The sequence below is a fragment of the Rattus rattus genome, chromosome 18 (genome assembly GCF_011064425.1).
Source record: "Rattus rattus isolate New Zealand chromosome 18, Rrattus_CSIRO_v1, whole genome shotgun sequence".
NCBI lineage: Eukaryota > Metazoa > Chordata > Mammalia > Rodentia > Muridae > Rattus > Rattus rattus.
The window spans coordinates 27,195,443-27,219,547 of NC_046171.1; the positions used below are offsets into that span (position 1 = coordinate 27,195,443).

A 24,105-nucleotide genomic window follows, 5' to 3' on the forward strand; every position below is an offset into this window, starting at 1 on the left:
CCCAGATAGGAAAGCAGGTAGCTCACGAAATGGGCCTCCTCAGCTGAGGGGCCAAAGAGAGAGCACTCTCTCTCCTTCAGCAGCCTCTCCAGCTACCAGGCTCCACACCAAGGTTTCCCAGGCCTCCTCCCAGAAGTCTGGGCCAAAGGAATGTGAATAACAACAGCTCCAAGAAAGGGACAAGAGGCATGCGTCCACTGCCGGCCACAGCTGCCACAGGCCAAGCCCAGACCCATTCCCACAGCCAGCTCCACTCCACCCACCCTTTGCCTCTACTCCGCCTTCCCCGTAGACCATGACTGGTAGCCAGCAAACAATACAGATGTGCACAGATGGCAGAACAAGCACCTAGGGTGGGCGGCATCCTTTGAAAACAGAATGGGCCTCGAAAAAAAAACATGCAGATAAGGGAGCAAAAGCCCAGGGCCCTCATGAGTAGCCCTCATCCAAAACCCCCTCTCCACCTGGCCACAGTGTGCCTTGCAGCTTGAGAATGGTCATTCCTCCCATGACAGCTTCTTGCTTGGGGTTCCTATTACACAATAGGGTCTATAGGTTCCTAAGGCTGGTGGTACTGGTAATTATGCCACTGTGGACAGCAGTGGTCAGCACAGCAGCAGGGCAGTGAGCAGGCTCCAGAGGCTCTAACGGGACGTAATGGAGGTGGACCAGAGCATGGACATGAAACACAGCTAGCTAGCTGTTTAGGTAGTCCATTAGCCTAGATATGTAAACAACCTACTGTGTGTTAGGATAACAAAATACAGCTTGGAGAGGTGGTGCACGCCAGTCCCAGCACTCAAGGCAGAGGCAGGTAGATCTCTGTGAGTTCAAGGCCAGCCTGGTCTACACGGAGTTCCAGGACAGCCAGGGCTGCACAGAGAAATGCTGCCTCAAAACAACACAAAACAAGACAGGATAACAAAACACCCAAGGGGCACTCAACTGGAGAAGGGAAAGAAAGGTTCATTCTGGTCTACAGACTCATCCAATGGTGGGTTGGTGCCATTGTTTCTGGGCCATCAGAACAGTAAAAGCTCCAGAATGGTGGAAGGACACACCAATTCATGGATCTCCAGACAGCTGGGAATGTGTCATGATGGGCCAGAGGAGGGCTGGAGAGATGGCTAAGCAGATAAAACTGCTCTTCCCGAGGTCCTGAGTTCAAGTCCCAGCAACCACATGGTGGCTCACAACCATCTGTAATGGAATCCGATGCCCCCTTCTGGTGTGTCTGAGGACATAAAGTGTTCTCATATTCATAAAATAAATCTTTAAAAAAAAAAAAATGGGGTTGGGGATTTAGCTCAGTGGTAGAGCGCTTGCCTAGCAAGCGCAAGGCCCTGGGTTCGGTCCCCAGCTCCGAAAAAAAGAAAAAAAAAAAAAATGAGTAACACATGAGGACTCGTATACATCCAACACTGAGATGACCGTGTCTTCAGTGACAAATTTTTAAAGACTGGGATTCCCAGGCTCTCACAGCTGGTCAAGTGAAGCCCTGTGTGCTTACGTCAAAAAACAAAAACAAAAACAAAAACAGTTCTGTATTTTTTGTTTGTTTGATATCTATTTATTGTTCTGTAATATCTACTTATTGGTATCTAATTTGATATCTACTTATTGTATTGTGGCTGGTCCAGGCAAACCCATGGTAACCTCAATCCCCTCCCCCTACATCAAGTCCTGGGGCGATAATCATAAGGTACCCCAAGCCCAGAAGCCCTGAAGCTTTGCGCCAAGGTAAGTGCGTGACTGTCACATGACTCAGCACTTCCACTTAAAAGGCTCTACCCGAGACCAAGTCTGGGGTGTGGCTCCTATACAGCTTCAGGAGCCTCAGGGCTCAGGGCCAGTGTCTGAGACCAACCTTTCTAACGCCCATCAACTAACAGAGGAACAGAACACGACGGATCTACGTCATGGGACACACTCAGCAACAGCAGCATGGCAGAGGGCACATGCCCATACCACAGTCACAAACATCATAGGAAGGGAAATAAGCCAGGTTCCAAAGGCCAACTCTTGGGGTTGGGGATTTAGCTCAGTGGTAGAGCGTTTGCCTAGCAAGCGCAAGGCCCTGGGTTCGGTCCCCAGCTCCAGAAAAAAAAAAAAAAGAGCAAAGGCCAACTCTTGTCACCTCACAGCAGCACATGGCCATCTAGAAAAGGCAAGAACAGGATCTTAGAGAAAGTCGGATGGGTGTAGGAGCCAGGGCTGCACGGGGCCTCCATGGCACCTTGGAGGACAGAGCTGCCCTGACTTGTCCAAAACAGTAGCTGGGCAGGAGACTGAGCTTTCGAAAGCAGTGAGCGCCATTCACCCAGCACCTGCAGCCAGCGTCCAACCAGCCAGGTCAGCAACAATGGAGCAGGCAAAGAGGGACTCCCCGAGGTGGAAGGAAGTGCTCCAACACACACACACACACACACACACACACACACACGCACACACACACACACACACACACGCCCAACGGATGCCCAACTCCTGCAGGAAGCTTCCCTGATTGCACTCACTGTTACCCGCAGGAGCCACCACGCAGCCTTCCCAAGTCTGGACCAGCTACTTGCTTGCCTCGAAGGAGCAGAAGGCCACACTGACCCCAAAGGGAATGAGCTCATAGTCGGCAGGGCAAAGTCTCTCCATCGCTGCCCACCCTGACAGGCGGGCACTGTCCTGGCCAAGGCTGGCCTTCAGCAACGAGCAGACACAAAGCCTGGAGTCTCGCTTCAGCACCAACCGCGAAGGCGGAGCTCAGGTTTTCCTTTATACTTGTCCACTGCTGCTAAATGTCCCACACCTAACATGGTCCCTTCGAGAATGACTTCCTTTCTGAAAGAATTACTTATTTATTTCATGTATGTGAGTACACTGTAGCTGTCTTCAGACACACCAGAAGAGGGCATCGGATCCCATTACAGATGGTTGTGAGCCACCATGTGGTTGCTGGGAATTGAACTCGGAACCTCTGGAAGAGCAATTAGGGCTCTTAACCCCTGAGCCATCTCTTCTGCCCAACTCTTTTTTTTTTTTTTTAAGTTTAGTTACAGTACAAATTTCAAGTCTGGTTACAGGTCATGGCGTCTCCCCTACTACACTAGTTCTAGCAGCTCTGTGTCCCTCTGCGACCATCCCCCTGCGGAAGGCCACTGCTATACAGTACAGTGGTCATTCCAGCATCCAGCATGGGAGCCTAGGAGGTGCTTTCCGGAGCAACAATAGAGCAGGCAGAGGGACTCCCCAAGTGACTCAGCTTAGCCAAGGGAGGGTCCTGTCCGTCCTGCACCTGAGTTGGCCAATGTGTCCCTTGAATTCCCTTCCCCCACCCCTTCTTCTTTAAATCCAAGATGGTATCCATCGGAAACTAATGAAACATCAGGAAGGTTGGGAAGGAGAGAGGCCCCCCTTTACAACTTCCTGTCTTTTCGTTTTGTGTTTTTATGGATCTCGAGGTCGAGCCTGGAGCCTCTGAGAGCTCTGGATTCCAAACCCAGCACTGCAAAATACAGGTACGGTGGGTCACACCTAAGATACCAAAACCTGGGGTAGGGGGAGGCTGAAGGAATCAAAGGTTCTTGGTCAGGGGCTAGAGAGAGCCTGCCCAGTAGTTGTTCTTACAGAGGACCCTTGTTCTTACAGAGCACTTGTTCTTACAGAGGACCCAGGTTCAGTTCCCAGCACCCACATGGTGGTACACGACCATCTGCAACTCCAGTTTCAAAGGAGTTAACAGCCTCTTCCGACCTCTGCAGGGTGGGGTAGGGGATGCATGCAAAATATATAAAACAAAATAAATAAATCTAAAAAAAAAAAAAGAACCCTTGTAAGTTCACGGTCAGCAAGAGAGGGGCATTCCTTCTTGGTCTGGGACATGAGAGCATGTGTCTCGCTAGTCCTCAAAGGCAAGACTGACCGACTTGGGAAATATCCCTAGGAGACCCTAAGGTTCCCTCCCACCCAGGTTCTTGGCCTAGAATCACCCTTCAGTTCAGTCAAACTGTCCACAGTGGGGGCCAATGAGATGGCTCCATGGATAAAGTGCCTGCCGCCCAGCCTGAGGACCAGGGTTTGAGCCCCAGGGTCCACACAGAAGAGAACCTACTCATAGTTGTCCTTTCAGTGCCACAGGTATGCTCTCTGTGTGCCCTGGTTCCTCCCCACCTCCTCTCTGATAAATACACAATATGTTTAAATTATTTTAAAATGCCAGAATGACTTACTCCCCCCAGGAAGGGCAGGGATGACCACCACAGCACAACGCACTAGCCAGGACCAAGAGCTTGACTGGACACACTCGGGCCATGTGACTAAATTCTAGCTGACAGGATGGCAGCAGCACCGCATGCTGACATCCAGAATCCTCCATAGGAGAGCTTTCCCTCCGTTCTCCCATTCCGTGGCCTGTGACACGCATATGAGAGCAGATATTTTGCAGCCACGGTGGGTGAAGCCGCAACCTAGGAACCGAGGCCATCCGAGTTCCTGAGAGAAACCGTGGGATAGCGCCAGCACGGCAGGCCCGATCTACAAAGCCCAGAGCTCGGATAGGGGCAGAGAAATAAACTTCCATCTTGTGTAAACGCCTGTTATTTGTCTTTTCCGACGACTTACAGACGAATCTAATCCTGACTAATGCACCCTGTTATTTTTAGGCTGGACCCTCAGTGACCGCCAACCAGATGGTCACAGGAATGAACTTTCCTCTCTCTTGTAAGGACAATGTCCACCTTCCCTCCTGGTGGACAGGCTGCGCTGTACACGGCGTCTGTTCTCAGGGTATGAAGTGGAGGGAGTAACAGGACACACGACCCCATCCCACACCAGGGTCTTGCGAGCAACTGAGAAGACAGACAAGAACCTACCATTAGATCATCTCTGCCTCCAGCTGCAGGCTCTAGCCAGTTCTGAACCAGGTATCGCTTTCCCCACCGGGCCTCTGAATGCTCCCAAAGGCAGAGGAGCTCAGAGAGTGAGTGCCTCTCTGTCCCTCCAGGAGCCCTTGTAAGCCATGAGAGTCTCCACCAGGCGAGAAGTGGTCATCAGGGAGAGAGAGGCCCCAAGGCAAGCTGGTCTGCTCCAGAGAGAGCCAAGTAGGCAGGACAGTTTCCCAGAAGAGTCAGACTCCAGAGAGGCAGCTGCTCCCTTGGCTTCTGTCCTCTGCAGCCCCCACAAGTCCTGAACAAACATGTTGGAGACCTCAGCAAGCAGGACGAAGACAGTCTAGATTCTTCATGGTCAGTAGAAACCTGGACGCTCTTGGGGACCCATGAGGGTACCATCTGCACGCTTTCCTGAGGGCTACCTGGGCCTCAGAAGACCAGCAGCAACTTGCACAAGTGCTCAAGCTTGACTTGCGATTCCAGCAACCCTGCAGGGACCCCAACCCTGCGGGGACCCCAACTCTGCGGGGACCCCAACCCTGCGGGGACCCCAACCCTGCAGGGACCCCAACCCCGCAGCCTCTAACCTAAATCCCTTCTCTAGCACTGAACCAGTGAGCAGCATCCACTTGGCACACCAGGGTCCTGGGTTCCATCCTCAGCACCACACAGAGTAATGTGGTGGTGCACATCTGGAATCCCAGCATTTAAGAGGAACATCAGGAGTTCCGGGTGATCCTCACTACATACCAAGTTCAAAGCTAGCTTGGGCTACATACGACCATCTCCAAAAATAAAAACATAAATAAAAATATTAATAACACACACACACACACACACACACACACACACACACCGTCCCCGTCCAAGATTCTAGGCAAAACCACACCACACTCAACTGAGTTTCCCCAGAACTGGAGAAGCACCATAGTTTCTTTCTCAGCCTTGACTTGCTTTTATTTATCTTTTAAATATTGATTGACTGAATTCAGATAGGGCCCCACTATGTAGCTCTGGCTGGCCTGGAATTTTTTTCCCCTTTCTTTTCTTTTCTTTCTTTCCTTTTTTTTTTTTTTTTTTTTTTTTGATTTCAGACGGGGTTTGACTGTGTAGCACTGGCTGTCCTGGAACTTGTTCTGTAGACCAGGATGTCTCAGAACTCCACCTGCCTCTGCCTCACCAGTGCTGGGATTAAAGGTACATGCCACCACTGCCCGGCTCACCTGTAAATTTCTATGCAGACAAGGCTGGCCTTGAACTCACAAAGCTCTGTGCCCACCTCTACCTGGAATCAAAAGTGTGTGTCATCACACCCAACTAAATTTCTTTAAAATTTATTTTTTAGTGTGTGTGTGTGTGTGTGTGTGTGTGTGTGTGTGTGTGTGTGTGTGTGTGTGTGTTTGGGGGGAGGGGGGAACCTTTCCTGCCATGGTGCTCATGTGAAGGTCAGAAGACAGTTTGTGGGGACTGGTTCTCTCCTTCCACCAGTGGGAAAAAGGCCTTGCCACTTTCAGCCCACACTCCAGTACCTATAACAAGCCCCCAAGCCAACCCCCACCCAGCCAATTTGTTGTTTATAAGTACAGCAGCCCACAGATTCGAACCCCTGATTCATGTAGTTTCAGAACTACATGGGTGAATTTCATATTTCTTGCCCCTCCAGAGCCCTATGAAGAAGAGAGCTATTGTCCCATTCAGTGGGTAGAACAACTGAGGTGCAGAGTTCCCCTTCTGAAAAGACACTTAGCTTCTCACAGGACACGGAGAAGCCTAAACTTCGTCCTGCCAGGAGGCAGAGAACACGTCGGGCTGGGGGCGTGTCCTTCCCAGGGCCACAGCCTCCCACACGCTCCTGGAAGCAGATGCCCAGGCATTAACAATGGAGCTAAAAATAGGCTGATCCATCTTGAGGACAGTGGCTGAGTGAGTGGCCAGCTGCAGGAAACATCTGCCCCAGCTTCAGAACAAATACAGGGAAGTCACCATGCTCCAGGGTTCCCCTGCTGGGGGACCAAGGGGCTGGAGTGGAGTCATTAAACTTTAAGGCTGGGGAGGGAGTGTTGAGAAGATGGTTCAGTCCCTCCCTCCCTCCCCTGCCATCTCTCTCTCTCTCTCTCTCTCTCTCTCTCTCTCTCTCTCTCTCTCTCTCTCTCTGTATCTCTCTCTCTCACACACACACACACACACACACAAGTTTGACTCTAGTCCACACACACACAACACATCTGCACACAACACATGCATATACATTTGCTCACACATGTGTACACACACTCACACTTGTGTATACATGCTCGCACATGTGTGCACACATGTACACACACACTTTCAGGTCTATACCTACAGGTCTATACCTAGAGCAAGGGCTCGATTTGAACCCTTCCTCTCCAGGCCTTGCCCCTCAATGCCTAACAGAGGCACAAACACACACGTGTGTTGAGCCCCCTCAGCAGAGTTAGACTCCCCAACCCCACCCCCAGACACCAACATGTACCTTAGAATTGAAGCCAAAGGTGCTTTAGAGATTCCATTCTAGTCTGTTTACAGAAGAGGAAACTGAGGCCTGGAGGTGGCCAGAGACCGGCCCGCATTCACAGACAGTGGGCATTGGGATGGGACCAAGAGTCTCGCCTGTCCCTTGCACCTCTCTGCTTATCTGCTTGCTGGCCCAGGACCAGGGAAGGCCCTGATATGAGATACACATCTCTTTCTGGCATGTCATAAGAACAGATCCCCATTGAAAGGACTTGGGAGAGACTCAAGGAAGAACTTCCCGGAGCCAGCCCCTCCAGCTGCCTCCTCCAGACTATGATTCCCAGAACCCACAATGCACTGCGCTCTTCACTGTCCCAGGAACAGCAACATCAATGCGCCTTTGTGGATCATCGATAACAGAAATACGGAGAGGAAGAGCATCTCACTACAAAGCCAGAGTGGAGTCTTGGAAATTCTAGTCAGTGGTGGGCAGCCTCTCGGCTGGCAGGCCTAGGCAGTCTGGAAGGCTCGGGCCTCTCACCAACCTGCCTCACTCTTAGTCCTGCTTTCACTCATTCCACAGCTTCCTGCTCAGCCCCTTCCCCTCTACCCCAATCCAGACCAAGGGAAGATTACGGCCCTCCCCGAGAGAGTCCCCCAAATCTCTATAGGCAAAGGGTAGGGCTAGTTGACCTTCAGATACATCCCAGGGCCTGACCAGAGCTAGGCACAAAGGGGTCACTTGAATGAACAATGCTGGAAACGTTTTACAGAACAGAAGGTTGGATTCATATGAGCCTCTCATGAGAATTAACAGGACAACATCAGACGATTTTAGCCTGGGGTGGGAAACACAGTCCCTATACTAGAGGCCCACCTTGAGTAACTATCCACGGAATGACAAGCAGAGGTGTGCTCAGTCCTGGATCCCACACAGAAAAGGATCATGAGGAAGGATCACAGAGTCCAAGAGACTGGACAGAAGAGGGATAGGTGTTCCCTCTGAGACCACACCCCACCCATGGGTGGGTCCCAGCAGCTTGCCCGAGACCCTGAGGCTTCTCCTGAGCCATGCCCCCTCCCCCTCCCTCTCTTCTCTTCTCTCCTCTCCTCTCCTCTTCTTTCTCTCTCTCCCTCTCTCTCACAGAGGTACCAGAAAAATGGCCAAGTCTCAAACTCCACTCCATATGCACATCCCCATCCAATACCCACCAGAGATGTAGGAGGTCCTGAATAGGATTTGAAAGCTCAAGCAAGGGGTTGGGGATTTAGCTCAGTGGTAGAGTGCTTGCCTAGCAAGTGCAAGGCCCTGGGTTCGGTCCCCAGCTCCAAAAAAACGAAAAGGTAAAAAAAAAAAAGAAAGCTCAAGCAAGGGCTGGAGAGATGGCTCAGCGGTTAAGAGCAATGAGTGCTCTTCCAGAGGTCCTGAGTTCAATTCCCAGCAACCACATGGTGGCTCACAACCATCTATAATGGTGTCTGATGTCCTCTTCTAGTGTGTCTGAAGAGAGCGACAGTGTACTCTTATACATGAAATAAATAAAATAAATCTTTTAAAAAAAAAAAAAAAAAAAAAAAGGACCTAAGTTCAATGCCCATCCACACAAAAACCCCTGTGCACTTTTTATCCTGGCACCAGGGACACAAACTGAGACACAGATCCCTGAGGCTTGCTAGCCAGCCAGACTGCCCTCAATCCGTGAGAACAGTTGAGAAAGACAGTCACCTAGTGCTGACCTCTGACTTCCACACAGACACACCACACAGGCAAGAAACATCTGCACTGGAACGGAGATGGACACTGGTAAACTTGAAGGGCGGAGAAAAAGGACCAGGTGATGTGCTGCAGTCCCCGAGATAGCACAGACACTGAGCAGAGGCCTGCAGCTACCGCACGACTGCAGTTCTGTAGGCACTGCCGCTCAAGGTCCCGGGTCTCCAGCATCTTCATCCCAGGTCACCCAGTCGGAGACACGTGTGACTGCACGATGCTTTTGGAATGGTATGTTGTAGTACAAAAGCCACGGTGGGAAAAATGTCACAGCCATGGCAGGTGGTGAGGCAGTGTCCCACGTGGGCTAGCCTGTGTTCCCCGTAGACATGAGCTCACTGGGACAAAAATACACCTGAGTCATCTACGAGTGTCCTCAATGAGGCACTGAAATTACGCAGAACTACAGCTTTTCAGGATCTGTGCCGACCCAGTTCAGCCACCCGCCCCAGTGTGAGAGGGGTCTAAAGGAACGCTGTACCAGGCTGGTTAGGAGTCACAGTCAAACTGGCTTTTTGGGTCCAAAATCTCAAGGCATAAAGATTATCTAAGTGATAAGTGCAACAGTAACAGTAATACAAAAGGCGAGGATCTAGCTCAGTCAGTAGTGCGCTCGCCTAGCGTGCACAAGGTCCCGGGTTCAATCCCAGTGCCAGGAAAATCGTGTACGGTGGTACAAGTTACAGGTCTGGAACTTGCAACGTGGGGCCAGGAGGATCAGAAGTTCAAGGCCATCCTTGGCTACACAGGGAATTCAAGGCCAGCCTGGGCTACAAGATCTGCCAGGTGTGATAGTGTTGACCTTTAATCCCAGCAGGTGGCTTCTCTTGTTTGAAGCCACAGAGGAACCCTGACTGGGGGTGGTTCTTCTCTTCTTGGTGGTTCTTCTTGCCTAGTAAGCCAGGATTTCCCCAATGGCCTGCACCTGATATTACAAAGTCACTCACAGAAAGGCCATTCAAAATGTAACAAAGAGGGGTTGGGGATTTAGCTCAGTGGTAGAGCGCTTGCCTAGGAAGCGCAAGGCCCTGGGTTCGGGTCCCCAGCTCCGAAAAAAAGAACCAAAAAAAAAAAAAAAAGTAACAAAAGAAAGGTCACTAATGTTTCCAAACTCTCTGCTCGCTTCTAAAATCTGCTCCTGGGCCAACGAAAGGTCTCACTGGGTAAAGGCACCTGACACCAAACCTGATAACTAAGTTCAGTTCCCAGGACCCAGAAGATAGAAAGAACCAAGTCCAAAAATTCACCCTCTAACCTCTGGGCCCACGCCATAGCTTGCTTGTGACTTCCAGCCGATGTAGGCTGGTCTACGTATCCAGGCGACCAGCGCTACACAGTGAGACCCGATCTAAAATAAATAAATAGAATCAACTGCTGGTGATATCCTAGTATCAAAGAAAAGTATCCCCAGTTGACTAACACATCTCATTCCGCCCAGGAATTGATGGGTCGATGGGCCTTCTCCACGCACTTGAACCAAACAGCAGATCACAGCCCGCTGAATGCAAAACCAGAAATGGACACCCGGCCAACTTCCCCTGGGCCAGACATAAAAGGGCCTTGGAAAACTGAAACAATGCCACTCCAGCTGAGCACACACACAGCACACGTCTGCGAGGAAACAGTTCGCAAATGCTCGCTCGTGGTGAGCGCGGTATCTGGGGGCAGGGATACCCAGGTGGTTTTCTCATCGTTCCAAATACTTCTTATCATGTCTGACTTTTCTTGAGGGTTACTTGGTTGGCTGAATTGGTTTGGTTTGGGTTTGTGGTGCTTGGGAATGAACACTTGACGTCATGTATTCAAACGCAAAGTCTGCCCCGGGGTTTCTGTTTTGTTTCATTTATTTTCTTACTTTCTCCATTTCTCCTACCACATATCCAGTAAGGCCATGGGGACAAGAAGCCACAATTCGCTATCAACTTTATACCCAAGGACATGCTGGTACCTCCCCCAGAAGCGGGTCTGCCCTTGAACCCCGTGGACAGACTCATAAACACCTTCCTGTAGGAAAAACCAGGACCTTGAAAGTCAGCAAGATTTGGGTTCCCTGCCAGCGCTGTCCTGCTCCAGAGGCCTGGCCATGCCCTGACTTCTCTGCACCCCATTTCCTGCAGGGTAATGAGGGTTAAATGGGGTCATTCTGCGCTGCCCCGTCCAGGTCAGCACTCTCGTTCACAAAGGCAGCCCAGGCTCCTCAGAAGAAACTGGACACAGGGCAGCCATGAAGCTTCCTCACCTCACATCACTGGCCTGTCACTGGCCTGGACCTCAGTTACACAGCTTCTTGGACCCCACTGATGGAATTCCAGGCAGGAAAGGTGGACGGCTTATTCAGAAAGGAAGTGAACTCGCCGGATGAAAGACGGGCCAGCATTCCATCGGGAGCCCCCACCTGCTAGTGACCCATGGGGTCATGGGAGCTGGGAGTGTGCGGACACATGGAAGCAGAGGAGGAAATAGGGTTTACAGCAAAAGCCAGGCACAGGGCAGCCCCCTGGGCAGGGAAGTGATTTCATTTCACACTCTGTCCTCTTTGCTTCCGTCTCTGGTACGGAAGGGACTTAACCCTGAGAAGGCCAAGTTTCTCCAAGTCCCGGCCAGCTCCACACAAGCTAGAGGAAGAAAGTTCAGGCTTTCTACTCTCCCTGACACCTAATCATCCCAATTCACAGATGAGGAAACAGAGGCTCGGAAGGGCCAAAGACTCCAGCATGTCTCCTGCTACCCTGAGCTGCAGGAGATGTTAACTACCCATCAGGGAAGGCTTCTGAAGAAGGCAAGAGAACTGAGCCTGAAAAGAAATATTGTTTCCAAGGAGACCACACACACACACACACACACACACACACACACACACACACACACACACACACACACACACACGTACGTTCAGCATTGTCTAGAACCTCCCAGGCATCACATGGTACCTGGAACTAGAATAGAAGGTGTTGGATGGGGACCCCAAGCACCTTGAGCTCTGTACCCAAGATGTCAGGTGTCACTCTGTAGGTGAGGTATCATGGAAGCATGGCCACAGCCTAAGTTAGCAAAGGAAGCATGTGGAAAGGCGCCCTCACAAGGATTCGAAATTTCCCTGGAATGGAGAGCCTGAGGCTTGACCCTTCATGATCCTACCCCATCAGTTCTAAGAAAAGAGAAAGGAACTCCCATAGCAACGGCAGCCTAGGCTAGGTCTGGCCCCTAGACTCCAGCATCAGCACCTAACAGCCTGGACCAAAGCACTCTGTGCTTCTGGGTCAGAGTCTCTCAGACAAAAATAATGCTACCTGGGGTTAGAGAGATTGCTCGGAGGTTAAGAGCACTGACAGCTCTTCCAGGGGACCAGGATTCGATTCCCAGCACCCACATATCAGCTCAAGTCTATAACTCCAGTCCCAGGGGATCTCACGCTCTCTTCTGGCCTCCCACCCCGGCCAACAGACAAACACCCAGGCAAAGCAGCCATGCACAGGGATGGCTATCTCAGGTTGTTAACTTAACGACACCTGGAATTCGCTAAGACCCCAGCAGCTGGGCACATCTCTGAGGGTTTTCTTGACTGGATCATTTGAGTCCAGAAGACCTACCCTCTATCTGGGCCACCACTCTGGTGGCGGCCTGCGTAACAGGACATGAAGAAGGAAATGTGGGCATTTTGCCTGCTTCCTCTCACCCTTGCCGGCAGGCTCATCCTTTGACTGGTAAGAGAGCCTATTTCTTCAGGATTCCAAGGTATACTGATACCCAGCTGATAGGCTAAGCCCACTCCCCAGGGCCTCTCTCTGCCTTCCTAACTCTGGGCCAAGAGATCAGCAGGGAGGGGCGCCAGGCAGCATGGGAAGATGGCGATTTGGTTTCTTCTCCTCTTCCTGTTTATCTGTCCTCACCATCCTGAAGCTCTTGGCACTGTTTGTTCAGGGAAAGTCCTGCCAAGAGGGACATCCTGCATTACAGCCATTCTGGGCTGGGCTTCCCTGCTAGCTGGGGGGCTCTGAGGGCCGTCTGCCTGCAGGCCCCTGCCTGGAGCTGAGGCGGCTGCATAGAAGGGATTTCCACAGCAGCTGCATGAGTAGGGGGTACCTGGGTCTGGAAAGACAGGCCTGGGTCCCCAAAGGCTCCATGTACAGATGGCAGAGGTGACGAAAAGGACTCCAGGCAGGAACCTAAAAGCTTGCTTTGGGGTCAGTAACTATGTGGTCCATTGGCCAACCGTGCTCAGTGGCTACATTATGAACTTCTCTAACCAGGCTCTCTCATGTTGGGTGACATTGGCAGGAGAGTGCATACAGGGAAGGAAGTAACGGCAGCTGTCACCCTCTTCCCTGGTACTGGCTCCTCACTCAAGACTCAAATGTGGGGCTGGAGAGATGGCTCAGTGGTTAAGAGCACTGACTGCTCTTCCAGAGGACCTGAGTTCAATTCCCAGCAACCACATGGTGGCTCACAACCATCTGTAATGAGATCTGATGCCCTCTTCTGGTGTGTCTGAAGACAGCTACAGTGTACTCATGTAAATAAAAATTAATTTAAAAAAAAAAAAAAAAAACTCAAATGTGAAACGTGGGCTGGAGACATGGCTCGGCAGTTAAGACCCGGGTTTGAGGGGGTTGGGGATTTGGCTCAGTGGTAGAGCGCTTGCCTAGGAAGCGAGAGGCCCTGGGTTCAGTCCCCAGCTCCGAAAAAAAGAACCAAAAAAAAAAGACCCGGGTTTGATTCCAAGCACACACGCAATGGCTCATGATCATCTATAACTCCAGTTCCAAGGAATCTGACACCCTCTTCTCAACGCCAAGTGCACCAGGCACACACGTAGCACTCATACACATAAAAATACTTTAAAAAAAAAAATTAAAAGAATAGTTCCATGGCAGCGGAGACAGGAGGGTCCTTAGTTCAAGGCCAGCCTGAACTACGTAACAAGACTCTCTCACAAACAAAACAAGGAGAACAATTATGGCCCAGAAAAGAAGGAAATTCTGGCAGGTGCTGCCACATGTCACCCTGAGGACACTGTGGTGTTTGAGTAAATCAGAAACATGAGGAGGGGCACCGTGTGGCTCTACGTCTTGTCATCCCCCTGTCGTTCCCAAAGCAGTTCATCACAGAGCCAGGAAGCTGGACAGTGGCTTCCAGGGACTGAAGAGACGGTGTCTGGTTGGCACAGAGTTTCTGGTAAAGAAAATGAGGTTGTTCCAGCAGGGTTGGGGATATGGCACAGTTGACATACTGTTTGCCTAGCCTGCACAAAACCTTCGGCCATTTCTTACCACCACGTAACATCCAGAACTGGGCAGCTAGAGACAGGAGGAGCATCAGGAATCCAAGGCCACAGCCTCTGCTACAGAGTAAGTCTGAGTCCAGCCTGAGATACTAGGCAGACAGACAGAGAGAACAGAGGGGTGAGCACTTCTGGTCCTCAGAAGGCAGACGATACCTTTATCCCAACATCCACAGGTTAGACACAAGGCACGCGTCCACCCCGGGAACACAGGGACGCAGTTTGTGGCTACTCTTTCAGAGGACTCAGATTTGATTTCCAGCACCCACATGGCAGCTCATAACCTTCTGTACCTACAGTTCCATGGATCCAGTGCCCTTTCTGACCTTGATGAGCTCCAGAAACTCACATGGTGCATAGTAAACCCTCATAAACATTAAAAAGTGGGGGGAGGAGGGGGAGGTCCTGGAGAGATGGCTCAGCGGTTAAGAGCACTGACTATCTTTCCAGAGGTCCTGAGTTCAAATCCTAGCAACCACATGGTGGCTCATGACCATCTGTAATGAGATCTGATGCCCTCCTCTGAAGCTACAGTGTACTTATTTATATACAATAAATAAATAAATCTTAAAAAAACAAAAACCAGACCACTTTGTACTGATGTGCAATCTGGGCCGGGGTTTGTTCCCACGTTTACAGCTCAATCCCTTTCCCAGGAAGGCCACAGCATCGCACGCAGCACAAAGGAAGACTGTGGCTCCAAGTGAGGAGGGAGAACTAAGCCACCTCACCCCCACAGGAGCATGGCTGTGCCTGACTGGGAAGGTCGAGTTTCCAAACAGGCTGGACCACGGTGGGGCGGAGAACATCTGTGTGTCCTGGGCTAAGCCCATGGCTGCCGTGCCAAGTCCTGACTCCCACAAGAAGTGGGCTGAAGAGTCACTACACACAACTTCAATAGCGCCTTTCTTCTGCCCTTATCGGCAAGCCAACAAAGCAGCCTGCCAGGAGGCAAGGGTGACCTACTGAGACAGACATGCGGACTCACTCACAGGCAACCGGGCTGAACTGGGAGGTCTGGATACCACATCCATACACCCAGCCCCAAGCCACTGATATACACCGTCTGCCCACGGTGTAGGTAGAAGCAGTGTAGCTGGAGAGGCCAGGACCCCAGGGCTCTGCCTCCGCCCAGCATGGGCAACCTCTGGGACTGACCCTACTTCACCACAGCACCAGGGCTCGCTGCCCATGGCTGGCTTCCTTTGGAGTCCTGCTTTCTTAGATATGTGCTTGGGATGGAACCCAAGGCTTTGTGCACGCAAGTGCTCTACCAACCAGCCCTACTCAAAGCACCTCGTGTGTGCTTCCTGGTTAAGAAAGGCCTGGATTCTGAAGCGTTTAGATTTATTATGCATGAGTAAGTTACACTCTAAGGTGAGTAACGCTAACCAGCAAGTGCTCTTCTCTCTTTTTGAAAGGGAATCTGGGGGCTGGAGAGATGGCTCAGTGGTTAAGAGCCCTGACTGCTCTTCCAGAGGTCATGAGTTCAATTCCCAGCAACCACATGGTGGCTCACAACCATCTATAAAGAGATCTGATGCCCTCTTCTGGTGTGTCTGAAGACAGCTACAGTGTACTTATATATAATAAATGAATAAATCTTTAAGGAAAAAAAAAAAAAGAAAGGGAATCTGGGGCCGGGCTGCTGTAGCTCGGTTTACTTTGCAGACATGAAGCCCCGGGTTGGTCTCCGGGGCAGCATAAACTGAACAAGGTGGTCCTCGTCTGTAAGCCCAGCACCTGAACAGTTAAGGCTGGAGAATAAGGAGTCACCCTCCGCTACATACTAAACCAAAGCCAGCCTGATATACACACTGTCTTTTTTTAAAGAGATTTATGTATTATTATATTTAAATGAGTGCACTGTCGCTGTCTTCAGACACACCAGAAGAGGGCATCAGATCCCATTACAGATGGTTGTGAGCCACCAGTGGTTGCTGGGATTTGATCTTAACCGCTGAGCCATCTCTCTAGCCCCAGACTCTGACCTGAGGGGGGATGGGGTATCAATCTACAAAAACACACAGATGGTATGTCTGCCGATATACGAAGCGTCCACAATCAGGAGATCTATAAAGACAGAGAATGGACTCATGGACCGGGCTGTAGACACTATTAATAGTACAGGGTGTCTTTGAGGGTTCATGAAAATGCTATATGATTAGACCCCGGTGACAGGTACGCTATCTGGGAATATTAAACAGAAGCTGCTGAACTGAACGCCTCAGATAGGTGCACTGTGTGTGAATCAGCTTCAGGCCTGGTGTGGCAGCACATGCCTAGGATCTCAGCACTTGGAGGTAAGAGGGTCACAGTAAGTTTTGGGCCATCCTGAGCTACACAGAGTTCCAGGCCAGCCTGAGCTTATGGAAACAAAGGGAGGAAAAAAGGAACGAAGGAGAGAGGGAGGGAGGGAAGGAAGGAAGGAAGGAAGAGAGGAGGAAGGGAAGGAGGGAGGAAAGGAAGGGTTCTATCTCAAAAATGTAGGTTAAGCAGGGCCAGGCTGTGGGTTGCTCAGTGACAGCTCCATCCCATTCCCATTTGGTGTCCCTAAACTACAAGTCAACCCCATCTGAGTAAGCAGGCAGTGATTAAGTAGGTGGCGGTACCTGGACGGTCATTCCAAACCCCCAATCGGGGTTGAAAAGTACTTCACCTGATAGCATTAAGACACTAAGCTGAATTATTAAATTAGGAGAAGCATGCAGTCGGAAGGGCAAGGGCTGTGTTTACTACATAGGATATCATCATGGAGGAAGAGACCATTGAGCTTCCGAGTGCCCAGAATTGACTGTCAGAGATTTTAGTGACATCTATGCCAGCAGGGCCCCTTCCTACAGAGGTGCAGGCAGGCCCAGCCCTCCACCCACACACATGCCAGAGAGCATTCCTGCACTGTGGATGCCCCAACCAAGCACTCCTAGAAGAGCTGGCTAAGCAGTTTCTGGGGTTTCCAGAAAACCTCCGCACCTGCTCCTCCTCCTCACAGACCCCACACCTGCTCCTCCTCCTCCTCACAGACCCCACACCTGCTCCTCCTCCCCACAGACCCCACACCTGCTCCTCCTCCTCCTCAGACCCCACACCTGCTCCTCCTCCTCAGACCCCACACCTGCTCCTCCTCCCCACAGACCCCACACCTGCTCCTCCTCCTCCCTGCAGACCCCACACCTGCTCCTCCTCCTCACAGACCCCACACCTGCTCCTCCTCCCCGCAGACCCCACACCTGTTCCTCCTCCCTGCAGACCCCACACCTGCTCCTCCTCCTCCTCACAGACCCCACACCTGCTCCTCCTCCCCACAGACCCCACACCTGCTCTTCCTCCCCACAGACCCCACACCTGCTCCTCCTCCCTGCAGATCGCACACCTGCTCCTCCTCCCTGCAGATCCCACACCTGCTCTTCCTCCTCAGACCCCACACCTGCTCCTCCTCCTCAGACCCCACACCTGCTCCCCCTCCCTGCAGACCCCACACCTGCCACTCCTCCTCCTCACAGACCCCACACCTGCTCCTCCTCCCTGCAGACCCCACACCTGCTCCTCCTCCTTGCAGACCACAAGGCTCTTCCGTATACCCAACTAGTTGCCCTCTGCAGAGCTGTATTCCTTCTAGTAATACTTCACAGATAGAAGACATAGGGCAGGCAGGGTTCACCACCAAGCAGTGTTTACAGGATTCTATTCTAATATTCTAATGCTCGGTCAGGCTTGGAACAAGCACCTTTACCCACTGTGCCATCTCGACTATCACCAAAAAATAATAATAACACACACATATACACACACATATATACACACAAACATACACACACACATATACACAAACATACACACATATACACACAAACATACACACATACACACACACAAACACACATACACACACACATATACACACATACACACAAACATACACACATATACACACACACATACACACACATACATACACACAAACATACATACGTACACAAACACATGCACACAAACATACACACGTACACACACATACATACCACACAAACATACACACAAACATACACACATATACACACATACCACACATACATACACACATACACACACATACATACACACACACACACACACACACACACACACACACACACACACACACACACACACACACCACACTTGGCTGGCGTGGTAGCAAATGCCTATAATCCCAGGACTTGGAAGAATGAGGCAGGAGGATTGCCCAGGCAGGAACAATCAGTCTGGGCAGCTATTGAGTTCCAAGCTGGAACTAGTAAGTGAGACTCTGCTTCAAAATCACAAACAAACAAACAAATAAAACAAAACCAAACAAACGAACAAGACAAAAACAAACAGACGAAACAGAGGCTAGAGGGATAGCTCAAATGGTAAAGTGGTTGGCACGTAGGCATGAGGGCCTGAGTTTGAATCCCCAGAACCACGCATAAGCCAGACAGAGAGCAATGTGCATCTGTAATTCCAGCCCTCCTGTGAGGAGGGCACCTGCTACTCAACAAAGGGACCCTGCCTCAAACAGAGCAGAAGCCAAAGACCAACAACACCCATGGTTTTCCTCTGATCTCTCTCTCTCTCTCTCTCTCTCTCTCTCTCTCTCTCTCTCTCTCTCTCACACACACACACACACACACACACACACACACACACACACACACACACACACACTCTTGACGTGATGTAAGCGGGATGGGGAATACAGATATAAACACAAAAGGCAAGAACAGAGAGAGAGAGCTTACCGGTAAAGCTCTTTCCTTACAAGCACGGGAACTGAGTTGGAGCCTCAAAAGCCAGGTAAAAAGCTGAGCTTGGTGGTGTGTGGTGTTTACCCCTAGATTCCTGGGGCTCACTGGTCAGTCACCTGACTTGGGAAACTCCGCGCATGCCTTTAATCCCAGCACTAGAGAGACAGAGGCAGGTGGATCTCTGTGAGTTTGAGGCCAGTGTGGTCTACAAAGGGAGTCCAAGAAGCCACAGCTGAAACACTGTCTCGAAAAACAAAAACAACAGAAATACCAAAGTGCTGGAGAGATGGCTCAGCAGTTAAGAGCACTGGCTGCTCTTCCCGAGGTCCTGAGTTCAAATCCCAGCAACCACATGGTGGCTCACTACCATCTGTAATGAGATCTGATGCCCTCTTCTGGTGTGTCTGAAGACAGTTATAGTGTACTTATACATAAAATAATTAAATAAATATTTTAAAAAGAAAAAAAAAGGGAGTTGGGGACTTAGCTCAGTGGTAGAGCGCTTTCCTAGCAAGTGCAAGGCCCTGGGTTCGGTCCCCAGCTCCGAAAAAAAGAAAAAAAAAGAAAGAAAGAAAAAAGGTGGATGCAGCCTGGGGAAGAACACCCAAGGAACGGCATCCGAGGTTACTTCCTGAACTCGACACGCGTGCCCCTGTACAGTGACACATGCCTGTGTGCGTGTATGTGTGCTGGCCGGCAGAGAAAAACTTTTCAGCCATTCTACAGTGCAGGTGGCAAACAACCAGACCACACCCAAGCTGAGACCCATCAGAGCCCACCGAGGCGAGGCCTGATTTACACTTCTCTACAGCCCAGGAACTGATATCCTGAGATAGCCCTCTGCCATGGATGCTTGTTTACTGACAAGCCGTGGGGGGGTCAGGCTGAGCCACACACACAGGAAGTTGCAAAGACCCAGGAGCCCCTGCTCCCGACCCCATGGGTACCAGGACAGGCACAGAACCTGGAAGGCAGAGCAAGCCAAGGCTACCCGTATAGCCCAACCATGGCTGGTTTGAAGGTCTTCCAGGTCCCACCACCAGAGCGAGGCACTGGTGGGGGACCAACCCTGGGAAGGAGGCAGAACGGTCCAAGGGCTCTGCTACTACGAGTGTTAATTTAAGAGCTACTTAGTGACCAGCAGAACTGAGTTAACTCAGTTGTGGGGGAGCGGAGACTCTAAGTCCACGGAAAGGAAAAATAGAGGAAATTCCCCTCAGCGCTTTCCAAAGAGAATCTTCCAAAACACCCGGTGTCCCTGTCCTCTACTGAGGAAGGGAAGCGGAGGCAGGTGGGGGGCGAGGTGAATAGAACATGAGTCCCAGGCCACTTCAGGACACTCACCATTCTGCCTCTGGAGACCCATTTCTCCAAGACTCACAGCCATCCATTCCCCAGTCCTCTCTTCTTTAGGAACTGCTGGGAGCCCAGAGTCTCTCCAGTGGCCTACCCAGGTCCCAAAGGCCACAGGAACACAGGGAGCCCAGACACCACATGTCTGGTGCAGAGTTGCCCTAGCTCCAGGCCAGACTGGACGCTTGTGCCACAGAAAAGTCCACAGGAAACATAAACATCTGGGGTACCCCACCTCTGCCCCACCAGCCCCTGTGCTGGGATAAGTCACCTAACCTTTGCCAAGCCTACCTAAGTCCTCCAGCTCCGACCCCAGGCAGCACATGGGGGAGTGCGGCGTAATTCATGGTTGTGTCTTGCTTGCTTCCTATCTGATGTGTGTGCACATCGGTGTGTGTGCACGTGAGTGTACATACACGCGTGGCCAGGCGCGGAGGCTGGAGGTTGACACCAGTGTCTTCCTGAATCACTTCCTATTTGTTTTTTTTTTTTTTTTTTTTTTTTTTGGGAGACCGTGTCTCACTAAACCTGGTTCTCAGGAGTTTGGCTAAGCAGGCTGACCAGGAAGCCTCAGAATTCTCAGCTCCTTCTCCCCAGCACTACGCAAGACTGCTGTCAGCTCTTTGGTGGGTTTTAGTGATGGAACTCACGCATGTGCTTGCATGAGACCCAACTTTACCAACTGAGCCACATATCTGACGGCTGCAGCCTCTGTGCTCTGGATGGAACCCGCACAGAAGAACCCAAATCAAAATGCCATTGGGTCCTCGTCCCCATTCAACACAATACAATCACTGGCTTCTCTGGGGTCAACAGCCACTCTGCTGGAGAATGGCGTCCTAAAGATGGCTGTGGCACCCACTGTCTCCCTAGAACATCCTGTGAGCTCGACAGTCCCCAGCCATCTCCGTACACACTGGCCTTTCTTGGACACTCTTACAGGGGAATCCTTCTCCCTAGCCTGTTACATAGGAAAATAAGGCACAGAGATGTTAAGGAGCTAGGATAGGAATACAGATCTGAGGGTCTGCTACAGTAGCCAATCAGAGGTGGAGCGGTCAGGACACGGCTGTGGGGGAAGCTCGCCAACAAGGATGCTGCTCACTTTTTCTTTACCAAGTCCCAGACAAAGGCCTGACAGGACAATGTCGCCAAGCCAGCTGCAGTCAAGAGCCTGCAGCTAGCTCCCAGGTCCCAGGCCCATGCCCATGCCATGCTGGCCACAGGAAATATGCAAAGCCTGTCTCCAAATGCCTTGCTGTGGGAGAGGCAGCGCTGCCCACCGGGAGGCCAGAGCCATGATTTGGGGCTATTCTTAGCGAACCACTGGCTCCCCTCCCAGAAGCCCAGCAGGCAGAGAGCCCAAGCTTCCACACGCCCTGCCTGCCACTTCCTGACCCTTTCAGAGGACCCCAGGACAAGGAGGGGCTCTGGGCAGAGAGAGAGAGGACAGAGGGGGCTGTCGCTCCCAACAAAGAGATGTATGGTGTCTACATGTTCCGATTTGCCCAGGATCCCAGCCAAACACCTGGCTGCCAAAGAGACTCCGGGCCGTCCTGGTCGCAGCCCTGCGGACTGTTGGAAAGTCACTAACTTGACATGAACTGTCTTCCATTTAACCCTCCAGGGAGCTGGGGTTAAGAATGAGGTAACTGCTACAGTGACGACTGTGGAAGGTCACAAGAGCATTTGGTGTCAAGCTGTATCAGGGTCAGGGTTGGCTCCAAAGGTGCCAGGCTGGGCAGAGGCGACATGAGCACAGCCAGAATGTGGGAGACTCTGCTCTGTCCACGCCAGAGGGAGATAGCTCTCATCCCAGATACCTCCCGCTGGTATACAGAGACAAGTACCTAAGGCTCAAAGGCTTAGGGAAGTTCAGCAGGAAACTTCAGAGCCGAGCACTGTACGCACCGTGGCACAAAGTGGCATGAGGGTTCACAGAAGTCCTGGGGACACAAAAGGACGGCATCAAAGGCTGAAGAAGCTTCTGCTGACGCCCCAGGCAGACACTCAGCCCCGTAACGGAGAGGGCAGGAGATTGTGTGCCTTCAGACTAAAACAAACCGCCGAGCTCTCTGGGACCCTCTTAATCATCCCCCACATAGACTAGAAACACAGTGGGGCTGGGGCTACAGTTGGTAGTGTTTGCCCACATCCATGAGGTCCTGGGTTCTATCCCCAGTACCCTATAAACTGGGTGTGGTGGAGTGTGCTTGTAACCTTAGTACCCAGGAGGTAAAGACAGGAGCATCGGGAGTCTAAGGCTATCCCTTGGCTACCTAGTAAGCTCAAAGCTAGCCTGGGATACATGAGGAAGGAAGGAAGCCATACCGAGTACCTGTCCCTCCACGCTGAACAAGACGGTGTCTGGCTCAGCTGCCGTAACCACAGCAACATTCACCTGGGACTGTGTCTCAGCATCCACAGCTATCCAGACCCTAGCCTTGACTGGCAGGTGCCTCTAACCAGTATATGTGCCCCACCCACCAGAGGCGGGACACAACTGGCTCCAGGTCTATCTAGTACTTGAGAACCATGAGACCCGGTGTCAGTTTATATGCATGTCTGTTCTGTGAGTCCACCTGTCTGCCCACTTACACACCTGCCGCCCAAGCGAACTGCAAAGCCAGGAACACAAGCCTGTCTATAAGTGTCTGTGGCTGCTCTAGTCCTCTTTCACGGGCTCACAAACACCTGTCCCCTCACATGTCTACCCTCCTGGGATGCCAGCCCACCCGGTTCTGTGCCTGTTCTCAGGTAAATACATTCAGTTCTTCCCTGTGTCTGCCCACCTGAATATGAGCTCATGCTCCACCCACATGGCGCTCCCTCCTGTGCCTGGGTAGCTCTCACTAGAACAGTGCCCAAAACCTTGGACAGAAGATACACTCCCGGGTTGGGGATTTAGCTCAGTGGTAGAGCACTTGCCTAGGGAAGCGCAAGGCCCTGGGTTCGGTCCCCAGCTCCGAAAAAAAAAAGAACCAAAAAAAAAAAAAAAAAGATACACTCCCACCTCCTCCAAAGTATCGGGAACAATAGAGACAGACGGAGCAGAGTCCCCAATACGACAGAGCCTCAGAGTAGGGTCAGAGTTGCCCCCAAGCCCCACCCTGTCCACTCCAACACCAGTGACTGGAGCTAAGTGGGCTACCTCAGGCCTGTCTGCCCTCACAGGAAACCGCGTCTGGCCAATGCCTCCCACCCCTCCCCTCCAGCCCCCACGACGGAGGCTCTTCAAAAGGGAAGTAGGGCTTCCTCCAGTAAGGCTAGCTCAAACGTCGGCAGCCCCAGACCTGGGCTCCATCTGACCGGAGAAAACAAATGGGTGTTTGGACTCCTCTCACCCCCAAAGCAAACAAAATATGGGAGTGGGGTGGACACACAGAAGCAGGAAGTCCTAGCCAGCCCTCCTACGCGTGTTGCCCACCCCACCCCCAACTCCGCGAAGTGCAAAGGGGTCCGGATTAGTAATGCTAATGAGGAGGGTGGGGTTGCCTGCCCAGGGACATTGAAACACAGCTATCTGTAAAGTCTCAGGTCACCCCAGCCAGTACCCTTGCCGCACCGGTGTTTTGCAAT

At 51.5% G+C, this 24,105-nt stretch overlaps 1 protein-coding gene across 1 annotated transcript in view; it reads right to left on the reverse strand.

The window, feature by feature from the left end:
• The window catches only part of Pald1 (phosphatase domain containing paladin 1), a 63,959-nt gene that overhangs the window by 38,897 nt on the left and 957 nt on the right, over positions 1-24,105 (reverse strand). The window lies entirely within an intron of this gene.